The sequence below is a fragment of the Hemitrygon akajei genome, chromosome 7, assembly GCF_048418815.1.
Source record: "Hemitrygon akajei chromosome 7, sHemAka1.3, whole genome shotgun sequence".
Classification (NCBI taxonomy): domain Eukaryota; kingdom Metazoa; phylum Chordata; class Chondrichthyes; order Myliobatiformes; family Dasyatidae; genus Hemitrygon; species Hemitrygon akajei.
This window is the reverse complement of record NC_133130.1, coordinates 48413263-48421700: the sequence shown is the minus strand read 5'-3', so window position 1 is coordinate 48421700 and position 8438 is coordinate 48413263.

The following is an 8438-nucleotide window of genomic DNA, read 5'->3' as shown; positions in this document are numbered from 1 at the left end:
AAAAATGAAATAAAAAATAATAACAAATCAATCAATCAATTGTAGTATATGTATCTTGAATAGATTTTTTAAAAAGTACAAAAAACAGAAATATCTTATATTAAAAAAAGTGAGGTAGTGCCCAAGGGTTCAATGTCCATTTGGAATCAGATGGCAGAGGGGAAGAAGCTGTCCCTGAATCACTGAGTGTGTCCCTTCAGGTTTCTGTACCTCCTACCTGATGGTAACAGTGAGAAAAGGGCATGCCCTGGGTTCTGGAGGTCCTTAATAATGGACGCTACCTTTCTGAGACATCACTCCCTGAAGATGTCCTGGGTACTTTGTAGGCTAGAGCCCAAGATGGAGCTGACTAGATTTACAACCTTCTGCAGCTTCTTTCAGTCCTGTGTAGTAGCCCCTCCCCCCATACCAGACAGTGATGCAGCCTGTCAGAATGCTCTCCACGATATATCTATAGAAGTTTTCGAGTGTATTTGTTGACATGCCAAATCCCTTCAAACACCTAATGAAGTATTGCCACTGTCTTGCCTTCTTTATAACTGGATCAATATGCTGGAACCAGGTTAGATCCTCAGAGATCTTGACAGCCAGGAACATGAAACTTCTCACTCTCTCCACTCTGATCCCTCTATGTGCATCTTCAAATTTGCAACTGATACCACTATAGTGGGCTGTATCTCCAATAACAATGAGTCAGAGCACAGAGACGAGGTAGAGAGCTTAGCAACAGGGTGCCATGGCAACAGTCTTTCCCTCAATGTGAGCAAAATAAATGAGCTGATCATTGACTTCAAGAAAGGGAGGGTGCACATGTTTATGTCTACATCAACAGCGTTGAGTTCGAGAGGGTTGGAAGTTCAAGGTCCTGGGAGTGAACATCACCAATAGCATGTCCTGGTCCAACCACATTTATGCCTCAGCCAAGAAAGATTATCAATGCGTCTACTTTTCCAGGAGGCAAAAGAAAGTTGGCGGGTCACTGCTGATCCTCACCAATTTTTATCGATGCACCATAGAAAGTATCCTATAGGATACATGACAGCTTGGTAAGGCAACTGTTCTGCAGGAAACTGCAGAGTATTGTGGATAGAACTCATCACATCATGGAAAGCAGCCTCCCCTCCATGATTCTGTCTATAGTTCTCACTGCTTCAGTAAAGCAGCCAGAATAATCAAAGGCCCCGCCCACTCCAGATATTCTCTTCTCCTGCTTTCATTGGGCAAGAATACAAAAGCCTGAAAACACGTACCACTGTTCTCAAGGACAGCTTCTACACCACTGTTGATAAGATTATTAAATAATTCCCTAGTAATTGGATTCCTGACCTCACAATCTACCTCATTATGATCTTGCACCTTATTATTTAGCTGCACTGAACTTCTTTGGTAGCTATTCCATTTTATTCTGAATTGTTATTGCTTTACCTTGTTCTACCTCAATGATCTGATCCATATGATCAATATGCAAGGCATGCTTCTCACTGAATCTGGATACATGTGAAAATAATAAATCAATTCCTTTTCCAGGTGATTTTCCACACCAAGGTTAGAGTGTACCCTGGGTATAGACATTGACCAACTCTAACTATGTCCAGACACTCCAACACTGTCCATTCCACAATCAGGTACGCATCAACCATGTCCATTTTCTATAACCTAGAATCTGAAATAATATCCTGGATTTTTCTTTTGACAGGTACATTGGTGCTAAATACCAGAAGTTAACAAATGAGCCTCCCAATGCTCTAGTGATCAATCTACTCCAGAACTGGAATTAAATATTACTAGCTTACAGTATGTTGCATTGAACAGAAAGAGGGGTCAGAAGTGACAAAACCAATTGTCCATTCACTTTGTAAGGATGCAAGACACGTGTGGAAGTGTGCAGATTTCTTTCTCCTGGGGATTTTACTAAGATGTTAGATGTTCATATTAATTTCTACAATTTTAGTGATAGGCCCTAATTTCTGCATCCATGTTACAGACCATTATTGCCACGTCTCTGCTCCCAGCTGTGCAAGCTGTTTTGCAGGCTTAGAGTTTCCTTGTAGCTTCTATCATTACCCTGACATCAGGGTGTGAAATGGATTGGTCTGTACACAGTTAGTCAATTGTTTGGCATCTTAGACTTGAGAGTTTGATGTTTTGGTAAACAAGACAAGGAAACAATCTGCATGCTGGGACTGAATGATGAGAGATATGCATTATGATAAAATTTTAGATGGTTATGTATTTGACTCCTCTCCTTCATCATTCTTGATTCCCTGTCACACCTGCTCTTCTTACCTGCTTATCACCTCCCTCTGGTGCTCTTCCTCCTTCTCTTTCTTTCATGATCTTCTACCCTTTCCTGTCAGATTCCCCTCCTCCAGCCCTTTGTCCTTCACCAAAAAACTTCCCAGCTCTTTACTTCAAATCCTCCCCCTCTCCCAGTTTCACCTATCACCTACCACCTTGTACTTCTTCCTCCCCTCTCCCACCTTCATATTCTGACTTCTTTTCCTTTCCCGTCCTGTTGTAGCACCTTTGCCCAAAACTTTGACCTTTCACTCATTTCCATAAATACTGCCTGGCTTGCTGAGTTACTCCAGTATTTTGTGTGCATTGCTTTGGATTTCCAAAGTCTGCAGATGTTCTCGTGTTTGGGATCTTACTGAGATCCCCAGGAGAAAGTAATGTCCTCAACACATTCCACGCTTACATCTTGCAATTTTACAAAATGAATGGGCAATCGGTTTTGCCACTTCTGACCCACATTTCTACTCAATGCACCATAAACATGTAATATTTACAATACAGTTAGTGAGCAGGTTGCTCACCAGAGCACTGGGATTCACAATAACTGCTTGCATGTTAACTTATTTACCATCAATATACCTGTCAAATAGAAAATCTAAGTTAGTATTTAGTTAAAATGTTCTCATTTTTAAAAATATTGAGGACCTTAAGCATTGGCTCATGCTAGAAATGGATTGGTACACATTTAAAGAATGTCATGCTATTTGTAGCAATTTTTGGAGATCCTGGATATTTTCTTCAGCTCAACAAATCACAGTAATATGGCTGAGCAGATAGTGTCGATGAGCCCCCAAGGCTTACTTAATGTCACACTCTGTAACCATTGACTTTTTTCAGCTCAGTACTTTGCCAGAGTAATGTTAGAACACTCAAAATCATAGACTTTTAAACTTTATGCATTTGTTCACATTCGAAAGAGAAAATACAGCTGTTTCAATGGTGTTTGAACAAAATGAGATGTATCAAATGAGGATTATTGAAGTATAAGTGTAAAATAAAACAGAATAATTAACATTTGTTGTGTGATTTTGAAATTTACAATATATATCATCACTAATTAATCGGGCAGGGTCTTTTTTTCCCATGTTCAACAAATTATCTGTTCTTATTATGACATTAGTTCTGTTTTAGCTCTGCAAAAACAGGAGAGAATAGCCATTACTCTTCAGTACTTGAAATCATAAAACTCTAGGGTAAAGTATTCAATGCTAACAGACAGCTGAAGAGTGTTGCAAGTTCTTACAAAGTTTCTCCTTAGTATCACACAATTACAAAGAGCAGGAATTTCTAATATCAGAATTGTTTTTCTTCTGCTGCTTAATTACAACATTTAAAAATATACTACTTATGAACAATTGATAGATATTCCAGCCAGGTGATTTAACCTTACCTGAATTAGAAGGATTTAATTATGGTCATGGTATGAGAGAAGGAGAAAGCCAGAAGCGTTGCTGTTCAGCTTCTCTGATTTATTATTATTGTCAGGACACCTGGAATAGCTTGATTCTTTACAGGATCCAGTTTAATTGTTAAGGTTTTTAAATTTGAGCTTATCTGAAGTTCTGGATTCAGCAAATATCCTGCTGGAATAATAGTCTAAAAGTGCAATAATACCATTTAATAGTTAGTATAGGTTTCATCTTCCCTTCATAACATACCTGCAATCAATAAACACAAAACTTGATTAACAGAGATTCTACCTAATGTCTGTCACACATTTCTTTCACTGTTTGTTGAAACTTGCCCATTATTATTATTTCAACTTTCTAGCAGGCATGATAATCCTTGGTTATTTGTGGCACGGATGTGCTATTATTAACTGCTGTGTAATTAGCCCATCAGGAAGAAAAGGCCATGTCTTCTTTGTGAGTAATTCAATATGACCTACCACAGAAGGGAGATATGAAATTGTGCATAAATGAATGTGCAATTACTTTAGAGAATACGGGTAATGACATTGTGCCAGTTGGCTTTGTGCAATGTTTTAAGTTACAGCAGTTATTTTGGTTTGCATATTTTACAAAATTAATTATTAATATTATCATAGAGGATCTTGGAATGCAAAAGGAAGAACACATTATACCTATGGTTTCTAGTCACTGAATTGTGCTAAAGGCTACAGAGGTACATTCAATACCTGTCAAAAATGGATGCGTGGATAGTAGTGCAGGATTAACCCATGCCCTTGGTTCCAGTGTAGGTAGCACGCCAACTTTGTGGTGCCTGTTAATAACATGATTACAGTGTATTGCCTGGGCTATTGCGTGTCAACATAACTCACTTGGTGTTCCAAAACAGTGAGAAACTAGCACTCCTTAAAGCTAGGCTATGTTAATTAAAGCCAGCTTTCCCCTCTGAATTGGGAAACTATTGATCTTGATGGATATAAATGTGTCATGCAATATTCGCCTCCAAAACTTGAAGAAAATGCTCTTGTGCACTCTAGGCAAATATGGCCACTTGGTGTTATTCTCTTAGTTTTGCTTGACTTTGGATCCAGGCAACTGAAGTGGCTGAAAATACCAAAAGGGACAGCAACCAAAACTGCCCCTTACTGGGAACTACTGATTTGCAAAGAACTTTGAAATCAGAATAAATTGTAACATTTAACTGTTTGAGATACACTCTGATTGACTTGTGTTAATTTAAAGAGCTCTCAATTCACCAGGTACTTGTACAACCAGAACAACAGCCAGTAAAAACAAATTAGCAATTACTCTGAAAGTAGTTGATGATCTCTGCTGCTGAAAATGTTTCCAGCCATACATACTTAAGATAAGTTGAAGACTGGATCATTGAATTTAAAAGTGGCAGCACTGGCTCTAACTCAAGGTTGCATACTAGTCAATATCAAGATCTGTGGACTCTGCATACTTCTTCTGGCCCTTGGTGATATCAGTGCTAAAATCTTCTCTCGTTTGATGTGCTATGTGACTCATTCTTCAAATGTGCCATTGGAGGCCTTTTGGATCCAAAATTAACATGGTTACCAAAAATGTCATAGTACAGATCTGAAATTTGTATCCTGAAACATGTAGGGTTTTGTCCAGAACAATAGCAAGATGACATCAGAGTATGAGAATAAATGAAATGCTTGATTTCATTTTATAAGCAATATTTGTACAGCAAACTGTTATATCTAGTTTTGATATCTAACATTTTTGAAACCTAGTATTGATATTGAACTCAATAGAAAGATGCTTTAATTCATATCCTTTCATATAGTTGAACAGGTTGTAAATTACAATAGGCATTACTAAACAAATCTCAAAATAAATTAAAAATAAAAAACACAGGAGCTCTGCCATATATTGTTGCTTAAATTTCTTGCATGCGTACAACATGTAAAATTGACAGTCTTCAGGTTATTGAGTTTGCCTGGTTATCAATTGAGAAAATTCCACCATTAACATTGATATGAGAGTTTCATGCATCTAAGAGCCTGGGAGCAGCTGTTGTGTTTTCTATCACCTGACTTAGATGACTTACCCTGCTAAATCACAGGCATTTGCTTGGAAAGTTTTTCAAATTTGCACTGAGAATTGTTTCAGTATTTTTCTGGAGCTGGAATTTACACAGAGATTTTAATTGAATGCCAATGGATTCCCAAATCCATTTTCCTTGGTTTTGCACATATTTATGTGGAGCTTGTTTCCAAAATCAAGGCATTAATTCAGTCACCTGAGTATCCTCAGCTATTTCTCTTCTGGCTCTCCTGTGCAGTTCTAGGAGTTGCATGGGTTTTCAGTGCTGTTCAAAGTCGGCACAGACAATGCAATCTGTGGCATTCACCGAAATTGCACAATCTTCTTTACATTACTTAATTGTTGTATGCATTATTTTTAAGGATATGGTCAATTTCCTCATGTAAACAGTTGGTATTCACTTTGAATTCTCTACACCTTCATTATTGTTTTATTGTCTGCTTGAAGTGATTCTGAACTAACTTAGCTACTTTATAAGTTTGATCATGGTGGAGTGAACTGATTATGTAAGACCATAAGATATGGGATCAGAATTCGAATGCCAGCTGGATTTTTCCAGCTTTAAAAGTCATTATACATCACCCTATAACACCATAATGATTTATTCAATGTCAGATCTCCTCAACAACTTCCCACCACAGCAAAAATGACAAGAATCAGCTATTCTTTGGAAAGTTGACCAGACCATCTGTACTTGGGTAAGTGTGGGAACAGGAGTTACTGATATCCACAGAAGAACTTCAGGAAAGAAAAGGGGAAGGCTCTCTCAACTTCACATTCTTTTTTCACGTGATCCTTTACTTGGAGGAAAAGTTGTCATAGTTGACCTCACTGGGGGCCCAACTAAATATTGCTGTGGCAGCATCATAACACTCTTGGATCCTGGTTAGTAAGTGTAAATTAGGGTCTAACTGTTTGTGGGCCACCATCATGCAAGCAAACTAGCTCTTCTATTTTTGTATTTATCTAGTTTCAGTGATTTTGGGGTTCAGCACTGGGTCAAAACCCCTCCATTTATGTCTTCATACTTCTTTTGCAGGAACTCCATATTGACCTGTATTCCTACACTGCAATACATACATGAAGGACTATTTGAGTAATGCAGCACAGAACCAGACCATTTTCCCCAACTTATCCATACTAACATGGTGTTACATAGCTAGTCCCATTTGCCTCCATCGGGTCCATATTCCTCTGAACCCCTCTGATCCACGTGTCTACCCAAATGTCAGATTGTTGATATGAAAGTGAGGGCATAAAATGTATATAATGCAGCACTGGTTGAGTGAATGTTTGAAGTTCCTGGAATTCCTAAGCTTCTGATGTCTGTTGCTGACAGACAGAATTCCCATTGCCAAATTCTGTGAGATAATATAAACATGCTTATTAATTTAAGAATTGCTCAGTATTTTTCCACTAATTCAACAAGAAACTAATTCCTTCTAATTTTATTTGTTAACAAGTTAGGTTTTCATTGAGGCCTCCAGCAGCAGGTGCATTTTCCGGGGTCGTTATTTTCTCAGCAGCAACTCGGCTTTGAAAAAGATCACAAGGTCAGTCAAAACCATGCTGCCAAGCACAGGAGAAAGACACAAACGAGGGAACAACACAATCTTAAGCCAAGCATAAAATTCCAGTCAAGTATTCCCATCGACGACCCTTAGCCTGATCCAGCCACAACATATTTTAGCCAATTAGCTATGCCTTTATATAATACAATTACATACAAGTAGCTACTATTCTTATTTTATGCTATTCTTTTTCATCATAATTTGAGAATCCAAGAGAGATTTAAAACTTAACAGGGTTGAATAAGCATTAGCTTTGGAAGAAGAAAATGCCTCTTTTCCAAACTAATTAACCAAATTAATCTTTGGTTTCTATTGATCTTTTGAACCAAATGAAATGAGAAAAGGCACCTATTGCTTCAAGTATTTTTAAGGAACTGAATTCACAGAAGAGCTGACAAGTTGCATTAATCTCAGTTTTACATATTTATTTGTCTGTTAGAATGTCAGGGCACATAGGGATAAAATAATTTAACTACGTTTAGTAGCTTACTAACTTTGAAAAAACTAATGGAGGAAGTCTTCATTGAATTACTGAATGGATGAAAATGATGCGATAGCAACAAAGATTATGGAAAACATAAGATGAATTTAAAAAAAAACATTGTACTAACCCTTAAATTCATTGGCATCTTTATTAGATGGGTTGAGCGAAATGCACCTTAGACAATTAATGGTAGGTTCATACAGGATTTTGATCAGCACTTGACTGTTCAAAATTGTAATGTTTTCTCCTAGTACAATAAAACATTATTGTAATTGCATTAGTTTATGGTCAAAGTCAAGTCCTTCCTGTAAATGTAATTATCATACATAAGATTTGGATACGGGAGTAGACTATACAGTCACTTTATTCTGCTTTGCCATTTATCAAGATTATAGTTAAGCCTCTGCCCTAGTTATGATGCACATTTCTTGTGATTTCTTAATATTCAGAAAATCTATCCACCCCTGTTTTGAATGAACTTAGTGACTGAGTCTCCATGCTACTCCAGGGCAGAAAAATCCAAATATTCATTGAGTGAAGAAATTTCCTTGAATCTCAGTCTAACTGCTTTACTCCTTATTCTGAGACTGTAGCCATTGG